The sequence below is a fragment of the Rattus norvegicus genome, chromosome 13 (assembly GCF_036323735.1).
Source record: "Rattus norvegicus strain BN/NHsdMcwi chromosome 13, GRCr8, whole genome shotgun sequence".
In the NCBI taxonomy this organism is placed as follows: Eukaryota; Metazoa; Chordata; class Mammalia; order Rodentia; family Muridae; genus Rattus; species Rattus norvegicus.
The window spans coordinates 78,883,985-78,901,449 of NC_086031.1; the positions used below are offsets into that span (position 1 = coordinate 78,883,985).

General features: G+C 43.0%; 1 long non-coding RNA gene and 1 pseudogene across 7 annotated transcripts; one reads left to right on the forward strand and one right to left on the reverse strand.

Moving 5' to 3' along the window:
• Positions 1 to 352: 352 nt before the first annotated feature.
• LOC102555981 (uncharacterized) lies at positions 353 to 16,221 on the reverse strand. 7 transcript variants are annotated; one of them, XR_010057276.1, is made up of 6 exons: positions 16,090 to 16,221; positions 8,982 to 9,097; positions 7,469 to 7,559; positions 2,567 to 2,713; positions 771 to 873; positions 353 to 490 (listed from the first exon to the last, which is right to left on the reverse strand). It is a non-coding gene; the product is annotated as an uncharacterized LOC102555981 (long non-coding RNA). The 7 variants fall into 7 exon arrangements; XR_005492602.2 differs by lacking the exons at positions 353 to 490; positions 771 to 873; positions 2,567 to 2,713 and adding exons at positions 3,299 to 3,548; positions 7,272 to 7,401 and having other exon boundaries at positions 9,055 to 9,097; XR_010057275.1 differs by lacking the exons at positions 353 to 490; positions 771 to 873; positions 2,567 to 2,713 and adding exons at positions 3,299 to 3,548; positions 7,272 to 7,401.
• Ppid-ps19 (peptidylprolyl isomerase D, pseudogene 19) lies at positions 9,813 to 14,493 on the forward strand (annotated as a pseudogene).
• Positions 16,222 to 17,465: the final 1,244 nt, after the last annotated feature.

The window sequence follows — 17,465 nt, forward strand, 5'->3', positions numbered from 1 at the left end:
TCTGAATTTGATTCCTTCAAAAGTGTACCCTGTACGACCCCCTATCTTTAAACTGCATTTTAAGAGACCGCTAAGCCTATAATAAAAAAGAGATCTTGAATATGTAACCTATCTTTTCTGGCTACTCAGACACTGTCAGTTGTCTCTTTTTGCCCTGCATCAATTATATTGTTTGAGTTAGCTCAGGGGCAGAGACCCCAAGATGATCCCTGGAGCAATGGCCTCATCTAGCTCTGTGCTTATCTGTGCTTAATGATCTCCAGGGCATAAGGAAGACTTCCAAAGAGTGGCCAGATAGAATTTATTTTAGGATTTTCCTAAAAATACTCAGACATAATTTTTCTCAGGAAAAGACATAAATCGAATCATAATGCAAGACCAAAAGTCAGAGACAGAAAGACAGCAGTTGTAACAATCCCCTCAGCTTGGTTGGACCGTGTCAGGCTGGTTCATGACACTCGCTGTTGCCAGTGGGTGTGGCTGTGCCATTCTATGAAGAAAGTAAATCAAATACTTTGACTCTCATCAGATAAATCCACAGGTTTAAAAACATAGAAGTGTGCCAGATGCTTGAACAGACATATGGTTGTCAAAATGGCCACAGCTAACAAATCCAGAACACTCCCCACCCCAGACACAGACACACATGTGCTAAATAACAGAACAAAGTCTGTTTTCTGAGCCATGGCCGAGTTGGCTTAATTGTGGAGCTATAAAGCATTAGATGTTCCTTGATAATCAGTATTATAGTTTTTGAGACAAATATGTACCTGGAGTCTCCAGATAAATTAGACTCTTGGTGAGGGGTCATCCACGAGGCCTTTCTCAAAGGAACAGATGCTCGGCACATAATTTCAGCCCATGGAGAGAGGCCTCAACAAAAACATGACAACAAAAATGAACTGAGTGCTGGGAACTAGATTAATACAACCATTAAAGATTATACTGGTGGTAACAGCCCAAAGGACTTGCCCAAGACAGTAGGCTACAAAAAGAATTGAGATAGGAATTTTGATTATAAATCCAGTCCAAGAGAAGGATGCCTAGAAAGATTTATTAAGTATTATAGTTTAATCATTTAAGAAGATTTATATGTTCAGACAATGGGTTTTATACTCTGTCTTAATCAGGGTTTCTATTCCTGCACAAAACATCATGACCAAGAAGCAAGTTGGGGAGGAAAGGGTTTATTCAGCTTACATTTCCACATTGCTGTTCATCACCAAAGGAAGTCAGGACTGGAACTCAAGCAGGTCAGGAAGCAGGAGCTGATGCAGAGACCATGGAGGGTGCTGCTTACTGGCTTGCTTCCCCTGGCTTGCTCAGCTTGCTTTCTTATAGAACCCAAGACCACCAGCCCCGGGATGGCACCACCCACAAGGGGCCCTCCGCCCTGACACTAACTGAGAAAATGCCTTACAGCTGGGTCTCAGGAAAGCATTTCCTCAAGGGAGACTCCCTTCTCTGTGATAGCTCCAGCTTGTGTCAAGTTGACACACAAAACGAACCAGTATCAACATCAATTTCCTATAGGACACAAAAACCCACTAATGTGAACAATCATGGTGTATTAATTGAAATACAGCTTGGAATAGTAGCTCTGAAAATTTTTTTGGAAAGATAAGTCAAAGTTGGGTATCAAGGATCAACCACATTTCTTGTGTATGAGTAAAAAAAATCTTAAAGAATTCCTTTTTTAGATTTTTTTAAAGATTTATTTATTTATTATATATAAGCATGCTGTAGCTGTCTTCAGACACACCAGAAGAGGGCATCAGTTCTCATTACAGATGGTTGTGAGCCACCAGGAGGTTGCTGGGATTTGAACTCAGGACCTCTGGAAGAGCAGTGAGTGCTCTTAACCTCTGAGCCATCTCTCCAGCCCAGATTTTATTTTTATTACGAGCAAGCGAGTGAGTTAGCGAGTGAGTGAGTGTGTGTGTGTGTGTGTGTGTGTGTGTGTGTGTGTGTGTGTGTGTTTATGCACATGAGTGCAGTGCCCATGGAGTGGGAGTATAGCAGGAGCCCCAACGAAGGCATCAGAAAATGCCCTGGAGCTGGAGTTACAAGCAGTTGTGAACCACCCTACAGTGGGAGCTGGGAACCGAAATCTGGTCCTCTGCAAGAGCAGCAAGCACTCTTACCTGCTGAGAAGTCTCCTCCACCCCTCTCTAAGACTCCGTGTAATGTTTAGTTCCCATGCCTTCCCAGTTGGAGAGGAAGCTCTGCTCACTCTTGTTAAAACTTAGGTTTATAAATCTTAGTCCAGCATTTGGAGAAAAAGTCAGGACTGGAACTTAAGTTTTAGAATTCAGACTGCTCACTGCACCACACATCCACTACTCTTTGTCTCCTCATCCCTATGTCTTCCTTCCGAAATTTGGAATTGTGGGTTGCTAAAGATAAAGGAGAGAGCATCTCATGAATGTGTCTCTAATCCATCTGCTCCACATGTGTTTTGTCATTTTTGTTTGTTTCCTCTATGAGCCCATTCCAAAGATTAGACCATCTGTCGTAGACAGCGTTTTGTTTGGGGGTCAAGCCTTGGGGATGTGTCTATGCTCACCAAGAACTCTGTAGGGTTCTGTCACGATTCATCTTCACGGTCAACTGGATTCGGAATGCCCCGGGGAACACGCCTCTAGGCATGTCTGTGAGAATATTGCCAGAGACAAGAATGTGGTGGTGCCACCTCCTGAGTTCCGGTCCCAGACTGAATGATAAAAATAAAAGGAGAAGCTGAGTGAGTGCCGGCATCCTGCTTCCTAATCTGTCAGACATAAGGAGCCCTAGCCTCATCTGCCCACCACGTCGGACTCCTTACGTTTCACTGCAGTGGTGAATTATTCCTTCTTAAACCACGAACCAAAGTAAATCCTCTGAAGATGCTTCTGACAGGCACGTGTCACAGCACTTAACCAAAGTAACTGATGTTTGTGCGATAGCTAACACGTGCTAGAGGCTGTGGGGCAGGTAAGGTCCTGCTGCTCGACAGAGAATGAGCTTGGAGAGGAACAGGCTTATCTTTACTTTGTGCTTCTCTCTGACGGTTTCATCAGATGCTTAATAAGCACTTGAAAAGGAATATCCAGCAAAGTGTGACACCATGAGCCCAGTGCTTTGCCAGAATACCCAGACCTGTTCCAGCAGCCTTGTGTTTGCTGGCTTGAGGACTTTTCTTTGGGTAAAAGCACAGGCCTTGCCCTCATGACTTGGGTGATGAGAAGAGCAGCTCAGCAGAGAAGTTGCCCTACATTCTAAAAGAATCCAGAGACACAACTTCTAGAAGTTTCCATGAACTCGAGTCTGGGTTTATTTTACATAGCATGAAAGCCTATAGAATCTGAAGGGGGAAGATACTATACATCTAGAAATTTGGTTGGCTCCCGGCACACCCCATTCCCATTATCAAGAATCTTCAGCAGACGGCTCATTGTTCACAGACGTGTTGCTGTTTCCTGGGCTTTCCACAAACCGAACTGAACTTCCTGTTTCCTTCGCTGAACTCGAACTCCTTCAGGATTTTCATGAGTACAAGTTGCTAACCCCTGGGAAATACAGAGGGACATGTTTCTGGGAAGGGTGGTGCAGATGTTTAAACACCTCCATTTTGCTTCCTTTAACAGGAAATGCATCTGTGCTTGGGTATTAACATTAAAATAGCCACATTCTCAACTGCTTTTCACTTTCCCTACACGGGAAATGATATCTTATTCTATAACCTCCCTCCCTCAAACTTCAAAATGTTATCTTCACCCTAAAATACTTCCATATAACGAGAAAAAGTTAGGTCAGATTTAAAATTATCACACCATTTTGTCCCCTTAAATTATCTGCTATCATGAGTATTATGTAGAAGTTTTAGTCTATTAGATCAAATGAAGCAAGTCCAAGAAGCTACATTTAAATACTTTCCTCATAATTGTTCCAGAACAAGCCAGCTACTTTATCTTACATAATGCCTACATTTCATTTTTCTAGAGGACTTTAGGAAGAATTAAGTTCCCTCGTCCCTAGGAGCCACATGGCCTAGGCACTATTCCCTTTGTAACCAAACAATTCTAGCTCACTCTGACACCTACACACATCCTCATACTAACAAGAATTCACTGAGCATTACCTGTATGTATGTATGTAAAATGGACAATGTCTAGTCTCAATTATGCCAATTAATATTTCTTTCCTGTAAGAGACGATTGCTGCCGTGCTGTATACTAAGTCAGCCTACTTCCAGTTCTGCTGCCTTTCTCCTGGGCCTTTTATAAAAGCAGAATAATAAACCAGACATGTCCCCAGTGATATCTGTAGTCTGAGTGTCATGTATTACTGTGACATGTGCATTTCCTTTGCTAATCCATGGAGTTTGGCAAGTCTTGTTTATAAAGGGTGACATGTTTGGCAAGGGAAAACAGAACAGTAGATGACTGACAGCTTTGGATTCAAGCATCTCCATAAAAGGGGAAATACACAGAGCCAAAGACCAAACAAGCTAGATAAGAAAGAAAGGAAGGGGAAGAGATGAGGAATGATAGAAGCAGATTTGGTTTTATTAATTAAAATTAATATTGAATATTGAGTCTTTAAACAAACAAAGCAGAGTAGCAGAGAATGCTGGTAAAGGTAAGATGGCTTCCCCCAAGGTAGAAAAGCCAGGGAACCAAGAGCTTGTCTGGAGTTCACACAATAGTTGAACTTTTAAACAAGAAGTAAGTTGGAATCTCCAATGACAATTAAATGAGGGACTTAGCAAGATCCTTCAAGAAGCACTGAAGACAGCCAGCCCTTGCTGCACCCCTTGGATAACACCTCAGTGGGAGTTTTGTATTATAGACCTTTACACCTAAATTTCTATGCCTAGGATAACCTAAATGCCAATTGGCCCAAGTCAGGCCCCATATAGGTTGTCCCAGTGTTCTAATTTTACATTCTAGCATTCTCAAGAGCACACTGTGAATCTGGGAATAGAGCTCAATGGATAGAGGACTTGACTTGTAAGATTGAAACCTGAGGTTCAATCCTCGGGACTAAAATGTAGAATATACTGGTTATCCTCTGCAAATTTAGGTCAAACTTGTAGCTGTCTTGGGACCTTATGTTTTTGTATAATGAGTCATGATTGTTTTAAAGAAAAAGTTACCTACTAAGCACCGACTCCTCCTGTATTAGATACTGAGCTTAAAGCTGGAATAGAAACATAAATATATTTCTGCGTTTGGGAAGAGCTACTGTCTGGTTAGGTATGGCAACACAGTCATGAAGCATTTAATGAGGATATTTCATATATTATGTTTCATATATTATGTTTGAGCTCCACAGCCAACTTGACAGGATTTAGACTCACGTGAGAGACACATTTCTGGGGATGTAGGTAAGAAATACCAGCTAAAGAGATAAAGAATCGATTGTGGGCAGAACCATCCCAGGGGACAGGGCCCTGGACTGAAGAAAACAAAAGATTAAGGGGCTAATTGGCCCCGTTCATCTTTATGCTTCCTGGCTTAGATGTAACATGAACAGCTGTCTCGTGCTTTGGCCACCACAGCTAGAGACTGCACCATTATACTCTCCCCAACACGATGCACTGAATGCTCTCAGAAGGAAACAGAATGAAGCATTGTTCTTTAAGTTACTTCTGCCTGTTGTTATGTCACAGCAGTGAGAGACCTAACTAAAATAGTCTGCAAGTCTCTGATAGAGCCATCTTGTTGAGCTAAAGAGTAAAAGCAGGTAATGACATGGTCAGGAAAGACATCTGAGGAGGAAGGGGAAAATAATTCCCAGTGTAATCATCTGGGCATGACCACATGAGCAGAGTTTTGTACAGAAATAGAAATTGGAATGTTTATTACAAAGCTAGAATATCTTTCCTCTTTTCTTTTTACTCAGGATTTCCAGGAATTATGTTCAACAGTGAAGATACAGGTGTCTCTACTAAGGCAGGGCTGCTTTATGAGGAATGAGAGGCTGACTCGTTCAATCTCATACTTGGAACATTAAGTAGATACTCTTCTTCCCTTTTAAATTAGGGCTCCCATCATCCCACTGCCAACCCCAAAGGCCAGCGATTTTATTTCATCAAGGAAGATGACTAAGTTCCTGGCACATACATATACAAGCAAACAACTAACATGAACGGAAGAGTCACAAACAATGGCGGTGTTGGGACATTTCTAAAACAGAGAGAGGGGAGGAGACACGGTAGAGACAACAGTTGTTCTCATGCAGAGGTTTTCATGAGACTGAGACAGGAGTCAGGGTGGATATCGAGAGACTGGCCAGCAGGCAAAGTGCTGATCTCTGAAACATGTTAATTCATTAGTTCATTGAGTATTTTATGAACCCCCGCTATCAGAGAAGCATTTTTCTGGGTGCTAGGATAGAAGAGGAGATTTTGCATTTGGAATAGGCTTCAAGGCGATTCAGTGGTCCTGGATTGTGGGGAACACTCTAGGTAACCAAGCACCAGGCCACTGGGTACTAGGACCTCCATCAGATTTAAAGGTGGCTCAGTGATTAACACTAGCCTTCCAACCTGCAATCATGGTACTAGGAAGATATAGACAAGAGGATCCAAGTTCAAGGTTATCTTCAGCTATACAATGAGTTTGAGGCTCCACTGACATGGAAGATGGACCATCTAAAAGGGGTGTTCATCAAATAAATATCTTCAAAATCCCATCTTAACATTTTAAAACGCAAGTTCAACAGGCATTTTTACCTGTCGTTCATTTTATTAAAAAAATAATTGAAGCTGGACATAGTGGTACACACCTTTAATCCCAGTCCTGGGGAGGCAGAGGAAGGCAGATCTACAGATCTCTGTGAGTTGAAGGCCAATCTGGTCTACATAATGGGCTCCAAGACAGCCAGGACTACACAGTGAGGCCCTTTCTCAAAAAATATAAAAAATAAAAAATGTTGTTGCTTCAGAATTTCATACACATATATGACGTGTTTTGATCAAATTCCTCCTTTTTATTCCTATCGTGTTTCATCTCTCTCTCTCTCTCTCTCTCTCTCTCTCTCTCTCTCTCTCTCTCTCTCTCTGTTGTGCTGTTGTGTATTTAAGTCACTGAATTTACTTAAGTGTTACCTATATGTGTAGGGAAGTAGGGCCATCTCCGAGGGCATAGATAGCCTCTCAGAGGCCACATTTTAAAAGAAAACTGATTGTCCCTCCCCCAGTAGCCATCACTTGTCAATAGCTCCTGGGTGGAGATGGAACTTCCTAAGTCATTTCCTATTTATGCTCAGGTTCTGGCTGTCCTCACCTTATGCAGTTCTTATACATGCTGTCACCGATTCTTTTTCTTCAAATGTGCAATGGCCCTGTTGTTGAAGACACCACAACCTTTGGCTCTTAAATTTTTCTGCCTCCTCTTCCAGAATAAGCCCTGAGTCCTGTCATGGAAAAGGTGTGATGTCGATGTTCCATTGATAGCAGATCATCTCAAAGTCTCTTACTTACTCTCTGCATATTGACTAGTTGTGGATCTCTGCATCCATTGCCATCTCCTCCAAAAAGAAGCTTCTCTGATGAAGTTGTAGTAATCTATGGACTTAATAATAAAAACTTAGGGGGCAGTTTGCTAGTTACTGTGTCCATTTAGCACAATAATCAAATTGGGTTCTGTCCCAGGGCTCTTGGTATAGCCAGTCATTGAGATTTAACCCTGTCAATGATACCAGGCAGGAGTTTTATCTTGTGGAACATGTTAGCATTCTGTCTAAGCTCCACCCCACAGTTACCTGGCTGTTATGCCTGACACTAGGAGCTGCTTGCCCCCTCCTTACTCTCTTGCTCTCTTGTTCTGTTTTGCTCTTCCCTTACCCCTCTCTCCTCATTCCCTCCCCCTCTTCTATCTACATGCTCATGGCTGACCTCTACTCCTCTACTTTTCTTCTTCTTCTTCTTCTTCTTCTTCTTCTTCTTCTTCTTCTTCTTCTTCTTCTTCTTCTTCTTCTTCTTCTTCTTCTCCCTCTCCCTCCCCCTCCCCCTCTCCCTCCCCCTCTCCCTCTCCCTCTCTCTCTTCTTCTTCTCCTCCTCTCTGTCTGTCTCTGTCTCTGTCTCTGTCTCTCTGTCTCTCTGTCTCTCTCTCTCTCTTTCTCTCTCTCTCTGCTGCTACTAACCTCTTAACTCCCCTCCCCAGGCCCAAAAATAAACTCTATTCTATACTATACCAGTGTGTGGCTTGTCCCTCACGGGGAAGGGATGCCTCAACATGGGCTCATGGAGGCACCCTCTTTCCCCATACTTCACCACACCTCCATAGAACATATCCCCTCCTCTTTATCTTCATATAAACACATCAGAACACGCATTAAATCTTCACACTCTGAAAACGATTGGTTACTCCTGTAACATTTGTGCCAATAAGGCATATCTTACCAAGTCAGTTACTACTGTAGCTTACGTAGTTAGCAGTGGGGTAAGACTATTGTTACTCTTCTACCCCAGTAGTACGCATAGAACCTTACAGCATTATGAAAGCTAACTAGGAGAGATAGATGAAGGAAGCTTCCAGACTGGTACCAACTTGGTTTCTCCATTCCTTCCTATGACTCAAGTACGAGCTGTCTTCAGCAATATGATCTTACTTTCAAGTTCTGAAGGGTAACCAAGAGCAATTTACAATAGCCTATACTGTTGCCTGGAAGACGTTCCTTTCTTATAGGGTAACAACATTTAAATTCCTTTTATATATGTAGACATTTTAGAAAGCGACTGTGGGAGTAGGTTCCTGCAAGGCATTCTCATAGCATTAGTTATTCCTCTATATCCCTCCACATCCCTCTCTCCTCTACCCTGCTCACCCATCCCCCACCACGTTTAATCCTCCCTGCTGTGGTTTTTCCCTTTCCTCTTCATGCCACCTGTATTCTACCCCCCTTCCGTTTAACTTCCCCAGCCGTGACACCTTAATAGTTTAGGGTTTCAGATGAGCTCATTCAGAATAGCCATTTCACCTCAATCCATTTACCAGTACAATTTCATTTTTCTTTACGCCCAAATAATATTCCACTGTGTTGATGCACCACATCTTCATTATCTACCTATCAGTTGATGGACGTCTCGGTCATTTCCAATTCCTGGCCACTGTGAATAGGGAAGAAAGGAACATAGACACATATCTCTGTAGTAGGAATGTGGAGTCCTCTAAGAATGGGCCCATAGGTAGTGTAGACAGATCAAATGGTAGAAATACTATGTGTAGCTTTTTGAGGAAGCTCTGCACTGATTTTTATGGCAGCCGTACCAGATTGTACTTCTACCAGATTGTAACAGGGCGTACATCTTCCCCTTTCCCCACATCCATGCCAGAATTTATTGTCAGAAAAAAATAATTCTTAACTACTGTGACTAGGGAAAGTAAGACAAAAATCTCAAATTCGTTTTGTGTTTTTCTGGTGACTAAGAGCGTTGAACAACATTTTAAAAAGTGTTTTCTGAGCTGTCTGTATCTTTGTTGTTCTTGTTGCTGCTGCTGCTGCTGCTGCTGCTGCTGCTGCTGCTGCTGCTGCTGCTGCTGCTGTTCTTGTTTTTATAATTCTATGTTTAGTTCCATGTCTCAATTTTAACTTGGGTTATTTGTTTTTGCAGCAGTATTTTGATTTCTTTGTGCATTCTAGACAACCGTCAATCAGATATACAGCTAGTAAAAAATGTTTCCCTTTGCTGTGCAGATTCTTTTTTAGTTTTATGAAGTCCCATGCTACTTGGGTGGGCATCAGAACATCCTCTCCTGTATAAGTAAAGCTGAGTCATGTTCCACACTCTCTCCTCTACCAGATCCAGGCTCTCAGGCCTTATGTTGATGTCCTTGATCTATTTTGGATTGACTTTTCTGCAACTCAAAGAGATAATGATAAGGAGAGATAAGGAACTAATTTTCTTTTCGTCCTTTCTTCCTTCCTATCTAAGATTTATTGATTTACTGTGTTTGTGCCATCCTGCCTGCATGTATGCATGCAGGCCAGAAGAGGGCACCAGATCTCATTAGAGATTGGTTGTGAGCCACCATGTGGTTGGTGGGAATTGAACCCACCACTACTGGAAGAACAATCAGTGCTCTTAACCGCTGAGCCATCTCTCCACAGCCCCCTAATTTAATTTTCTGTGAGTAACTAACTATCCAGTTTGACCAGCACCATTTGTTGAAAAGGCTGTCCTTACGAATTTTGGGGCTTAATCCTCTTCCATTAACCAATGTGTTTGTTTTTATGTCATGATGTTTTTATTACTATAGCCTCATAGCATTGCTTGAAATAGGGGGTAGTGGTGCCATCTGCGGTGTTTTCAATAGTTAGGGTTGTTTTCCCTACCCCGAGTCTTTTGTCTTTCCATAGTAACTTTAAGGCTTTTTTTTTTTTTTTTTTTCAATTTCTGGGAAGAAACACATTGAGATTTTGGAGGAGTCTGCACTATTGTTTTCAGTAATATGACCATTCTTGCCTACTAATCGTACCACTTCATGAGCATGGGAGGTCTTTCCATTTTCTGCAATTTATTTTTTCAGTGACTTAACATTTTCATCGCACAGGCCTTTTGCTTCCTTTGTTACATCTATTCCAAGAAATATTTGAGGCAAATATTTTGAGGCATCTGTAAATGGGACTTCTCAAAAGCTTATACGGTGGACAGGAATGGATCCAAACTGAAGGGGTGGTCTGGGAGGTCCCGGAGGAGCCAGGAGATCTCGAGAGTGTGGCAGCGGATGCTGACCAGTAGCTCAGGGAAATGAGATCAATCACAGAGGATTGGTTATGGAGTGGAAGGAGCCAAGCCTAGCAGAGGGCAGGGAGAGATGTCCGAGACAAGAGGGACGAGGGTGGGCTAAGGGTTATGGAGAAGGAGGCCTAACTGATAGGCAGGGAGGGACCATGCAGACAGCTGGAGGGAGGTGGAGGAGGGCTAAGGAGCTGAAGGAGCAGGCCTAGCTAGAGGTTTAGGGAAGGGTAATCCTAATCCTTAGATGGATTTTTGGAGTAGGAAGGAGGGGGCTGAGAGGATGGTTCAGGGAAAGGGGGGTCCTGCAGGAGTAAGGCAGCTTTTGGTTTAGGAAAAGAGTCCATCTATCTGGTGTCACAGGGGAAGGAAATCCTAGAGGAATCTGGTAGGTTTACAGGAAGGAGAGGCAGACCTACTTGGTGGAACAAGTGAGGCGAGTTCAGAAAAACTTTTGGGTCTGGAAGGAGTAGCCCTGGCTGATAGCTCAGGGTTGTGGTAGGAAGCCTCAGAGGACCTTGGTGAGCTCTAAGAGTGAGAAGGAGCTGATGTAGCTGGAGAAATGGGAGAAGGGAATGCCCAAGGACCCTGGCGAGCCTGTAGAGGAGGAAGGTGCAGGCCTTTTTGTAAGGCTCGAAGTGAGTCTTACCTACTGGGAGACTCCCCCCAATTAACCCCCAAGTGAGACTGAGAATGGAGTTTGATGCAAACCTAAGAGGTTTACTTCTCTGGTGTCGGGCTTGACCTTCAATCAACCCCTCATGGCAAGTGACTAGAAGGCAACCCCTGAATGGCTGTAACAAGCAGTTTTTATACTTTTTAGGGGTACAGGTTACATCAGCAAAGTTACAGTTTAAACTTATTGGCTAAGCATATTGACCTTTGAATCTATGGGCTAACAAGCATCTGACATGCATTCGAAGTCTATCTGGGACCAGAGCATCAGGTGACTACATTCTGAGGTTTTTTTTCAAGAATGTCCCTGCTTCTCCCGAGAACTGTGGGCGGAGAATGGTACTTGGCCTAGTATTGACCCGAGGCGGGAAGCTGGTACTTGGCCTACTCTTGACCTGAGGCAGTGGGTGTAAAGCTGGCAAAAGCCCTTAGGGTCCTTCACAGGAACTCCATAACCTACCTACTTTCTACCAGGCCAAGCCTCTTAATAGCTCTTACACTTCAGTAAGAACTAGGGTCCTTCATTTTAAGCCTTGGTATTATTTTTTGAACAGTCTAACTCAGCTTAGTCTCTTTCTTTCTTGTGCCATGGCCCTGTGTGGGTGCCAGAGCACAGCTGACAGGAGTCAGTTTCTCCTTTTTGTCGTGTGGACTATTTTACCCCCCCCCCCTTACAGTTACTGAGATTTTACAGACATCTAGGACTTTATCCTTAAAGACTTCACTTGCAATTCATGCTTCCCTTTTGTTCCCATATTTGACTGAAACAGCATTGTGAAGACTGTTACTGCCAATTTTTAGTCAATTGCTTCCTTCGTTTGTCTCTCTCTAATCAAGAACTGCGCCTGGTCACCCTAAGTGCCAATCATGCAACACAGATCACGACGATGACAGTTTTCCTAATGTCACTTGCATCCACCTCTCTCCTGACTAAAATGTCCAACACCTTCCCAGTTTCAAAGATTGTAATTTCCAAAGTGAGTGTGCAAGGCATTTCATGAGATTTGGGAAGAAAATTCTTAGCCATACGTGTGTGTTAGCATTTTAAAATCTAAAACATTTGATATGGGGCTAATGGCTTGTTTGCCTCGAATGGTGTATGATGCACTGTAAATTTAGTGAAATCTCATGGTATTCGACCTCTAAGATCGTCTTTATTTATGAAGCCCCAGAATGGTAAGGACACAGCTATGGGTAAGGGGGCTCCCGATGTCTTCATAAGGAAATGATACAAGTGGGGACCTGATGGAAGACTTTCTGAGGGACATTTTGGGAAGGACTTACTACTTGGTATTGTGGCTTCTCCAAAGTGGCCTTGGAACAGGAGATGATGAAACACCCGAGGAAAAAAAATCAAGATTTCGAAACATCACTCTTTTCCCCAAATGTTTTCTATGGCAGCTATCTCAAGAATAAACTTCATATATTTTGTCTTCATTTAAAACTTGCCTTGATTTAAGCCAAGCTACCATTCCTATTCTTCTTTAAGAATAGTTAGAGAGATCCTGTCTCAAAAACCAACCAAGCAAATAAAATAAAATAAAATGAATACCATGACTGGTAATGTAGAGGTGTGGTAGAGTTTGAGCCTCTCTCACACACGAGGCACTTGTGTCCTGCTTTCTAGCGCCTGCAGTGAAGATGTCCCACCCATCCCCAGCAGCCAAGCCCTCCAATTCCAAGAACCAACAAGACTTTGACATGGACATCAGCAGGGAGCGAGTTGGACGAACTGTTTTAGAATTGTTTGCAGATATTGTTCCCAAAACTGCGGAAAATTTTCGTGCATGGTGTACAGGAGAAAAGGGCACTGGATCCACAGCTGGGAAACCTCTGCATTAAAGGATGTCCTTTCCACCGAATTATTAAGAAATTTATGATTCGGGGTGGCAACTTCTCAAATCAGAATGGGACAGGTGGAGAGAGTATTTATGGTGAAAAGTTTGAAGATGAGAATTTTCACTATAAGCGTGATCGGGAGGGTTTACAGAGCATGGCAAATGCAGGCCCCAATACAAATGGTTCTCGGCTCTTTATCACAACATCTCAAACTCCTCATGTGGATGGGAAACGTGTGGTATTTGGTCAAGTAATAAAAGGGCTGGGGTGTGTCAAGGATGCTTGAAAATGGAGAAGTGAATGGTGAAGAACCTGCCAAACTGTGTGTTATTGCAGAATGTGGAGAATTGAAGGAAGGAAGGGGATGACTGAGGAATATTCCCCAAAGATGGCTCTGGTAATAGTCACCCAGATTTCCCTGAGGATGCAGAAGTAGACTTAAAAGATGTAGATACAATTATATTAATATCTGAAGACTTACAACACATTGGAAATACTTTTTTCAAGTCTCAGAACTGGGAGATGGCTATCAAAAAATATACGAAGGTTTAGGGGTTGGGGATTTAGCTCAGTGGTAGAGCGCTTGCCTAGCAAGCGCAAGGCCCTGGGTTCGGTCCCCAGCTCCGAAAAAAAGGAAAAAGAAAAAAAATACGAAGGTTTTAAGGTACGTGGATAGTTCAAAGGCTGTTATTGAGAAAGCAGATCTATCCAGACTGCAGCCTATAGCCTTAAGTTGTGTGCTGAATATTGGTGGTTGTAAATTGAAGATGTCAAATTGGCAGGGGGCAATTGACAGTTGCTTGGAGGCTCTTGAAACGGACCCTTCAAATACTAAAGCACTGTATGGAAAAGCACAAGGATGGCAAGGATTAAAAGAATATGAACAAGCATTGGTTGATCTCAAGAAGGCGCATGAGAGAGCCCAGGAGATAAAGCTATCCTGGCAGAATTGCTTAAAGCCAAACAAATAATAAAGGCACAGAAAGATAAAGAGAAGGCAGGGAATGCAAAGATGTTTGCTTAATAAGGATTGAACTTTCCTTAACTATTATACATTGATTATATAAAGGACAATGTATATTACTGTCTACATGACCCCTGATGTGTTTCCTTTGATCTTTGTCATTGTGTACATAGCAGTGCTGACATAGGTCCCTTCTTAATAAAGTGTTACAAAATACACACAAAAAAAATAGCATGACTACTACAGTCTTATCCCCTCCCCTGCACTGATTAATTATCTTTATAGTATATAGAATCTATCAGCCAAAACCAGCATACTTATTTACAATGTAATGGAGCAGTTTGATTCCCCTCCCTCCCTCCCTCCCTCCCTCCCTCCCTCCCTCCCTCCCTCCCTCCCTCCTTCCTCCCTTCCTTCCTTCCTTTCTCTCTTCCTTTCAAATAGTGGGTATGGAGTTGAATACAATCTTGAACATGCCAGGCAAATGCTCCATCCCCAGACCAAGCCTCTAACCCCAGTGTTTTAACATGTTTTCCAGGATAGCAGCTATAAATCAAGACTGTCTTAGACAAGGAGGCTAAGTGGTCCCTGTTTATAGTGGTCAATGCCTTCCAGGAAATTTTAAGATCTTCAAGGTTAGAACCATGTGTTTTAAATTCTCCCATTAGTTGGGTGCTTTTTAAAGTAGCGGCTTAGTAAATACTGACAGATGGTTTAATCCATGTGTAGAAATATTTTGGACTACCAGGTCATATGTTATATCTGTCATCAAATTCTGTTCCAAAGCCAGTGAGGCCTTAAGAGATATGAAAGCTACTGAGTGGATTTGAGATGCCTTTTGTTCATGCCTTATGTGGGGTTCTCTTCACCAGGCTCTATTTCCAGGGGACCATGGAGTAGCCATAGATGGTTAGGACCAACAGACACAAAAAAATCACAACGCAGAGGTTCTGCGCATGATTCTTCTCCGGGTCTTCATGATGCAGAGGCTCTACGCACCTTCTCTAGGTCTTAGGCCTGCCAGCTTAGTCAGTTACGTCTAGGATACACCTTCGAAGTCCACCTTCCACTGTCATTTGCCAGGAGACATTTCCTGTCCTGAAAGAAAGGAAGTCTGCTCCTTCCTCATGCAGTTTCTGTGCTGATGTTTTAAGCTCAGTCACATTTCAATCCCTTGCTGGGTGCCAACAGTGGGTTCGGTGGGCGCATTTAAAATGTCCTTAGACAGATGAAAATGTATTTGTTACCCAAAACTCAAATTTAACTGGTTTTTATATTTTCAACTCTGATAAGCCTACTTTTAATATGGCCTTATTTCCTCACATAAATTCTTTCTGGTGGCTATGAACTAACCAACTATACTTATTTACACTAGTGCAATGTTTTGCTTGATTTCTAGAAGTTAACTGCTAGAAGGAGAATACTCAAGAAGCCAGAAGTCAGAGTACAGTCAGATTGGAAATAAAATGATGTCCCATGCGGGAAAACCCTTCTCTTAATGAAGGCTTGGTAAAAACCTGTTATCCATCATTAGGTAGCAAACTGCAGTGTACTTCTGAACTGCCAAGAGGGCCTGAGATTCATGAGTGTGTGGAAGAAATGGGTGAGATAAATGAAAGGAGAGACAGATGGTATCAAGTGCTGTAAGTTAGCCAAGCTACACAAACACCCCTGGACTTGGCAAGGGAGAGGTCAATGGGGATGTTGATACAAAGAGTTTTGGTGGAGCGACCAGAATGAAAGCACAAAGGGATTATGTTCAAAAGAATCTGGGGGTGGGGAACCAAGAAATAGAAAACACAGGTAATTTACTAGTGTAAGCGATTTTTTTCCCTGAAAATAAGATTTACTAAAATGTAAGAGAGAATAAAACTTAGGATCTTACCTGCTGATGGACAATCCTGCAGAAAGGATAGGGTTAGAGGAAAAATGAGAGGAAAATGGCCAGAGCCACGGTCCGGAATAGCAGGATTGTTTCCAGAGCTTAAGTAGGAGAGCTGGGCTCAGAAGGGTAATTATGAAGTGCATGGTATGGGGCTGATAAGGAAGCCCAGTTCGAGCCAGAAGGAGCATGTTTTCTTGTGTCTGTTTCCTCAGAGATACAGGATACAGGGTCATCACTTAAGTATGAGGGAGTGGAGAGAACCGTGGGGACCTGAGGAGACAAAAGATGGTCTGAAGCAGTATCCTTAAAATGTAGGCCAACCACCAGGCAGCATCAAGAAGGGTACTCGACACGGGTGCGTTTTTTTTTTTTTTAATCAAAATCTTAAATGTTCGATTTTGCCAATAAAGACTTGGGAGGCAGATGCTGGGAGAAAGCCTGCTAGCTCAGAGAGGCAGAGAAATCATCCAGATGACCTTCCTCCTTCTCCCTGCCAGTCTGAAAACAAACAAACAAAAAAAGACCCTCAAATTGAATGACCCGCCCCTCTACTTCCTTTGTGCCTCTCTATCTGTCCTCCTGACTTCCTCTTACTCTCTCTTTTTTCCCCCTATGTTCACTCCTTGTCAACTGGTTGCTTGCTCTGCCTCTTGACCTATGGTTGACTTGATTCAATCCTGTTTACAATAAACAGAAAAGCTCTTGGATTAAAGGTGTGTGCTAGGACTGAGCCACGCCACAACTAGAAACAGGTTTTACTAGTAAACAACACAATTTCGGGCTGTGGTCAAATATCTTGCAACACTTGTAATTATGAATTTGAAAGGAGCAGGGATCTGTAGGTCTGTTTTCCCCCCTTCCAACTATGACTGTAAGGGAGAAGACCCAGAGGAGGAGGAGCTTGGGATTTAAACAGGGCTGATATTTAGCCAAGAGATTACTGACCAGAAGGTGGGATTACCGAAAGACTATACATGGACTGACCCAGGGCTCCGACTGCACATGTAGCAGAGAATAGCCTTGTTGGGGCATCAGGGGAAGGGAAGCCCTTGGTCCTGCCAAGGTTGGACCCCCAGTGCAGGGGAATATGGGGGGGTGCAATAAGGGGGATGTATAGCATATACAGCCACCCAATTAGACAAGATGGTTGAAGCAAAGAAGTACCGACCGACAGGAGCTGGATGTAGATCTCTCCTGAGAGACACAGCCAGAATACAGCAAATACAGAGGCGAATGCCAGCAGCAAACCACTGAACTGAGAACAGGACCCCCGTTGAAGGAATCAGAGAAAGAACTGGAAGAGCTTGAAGGGGCTCGAGACCCCATATGTACAACAATGCCAAGCAACCAGAGCTTCCAGGGACTAAGCCACTACC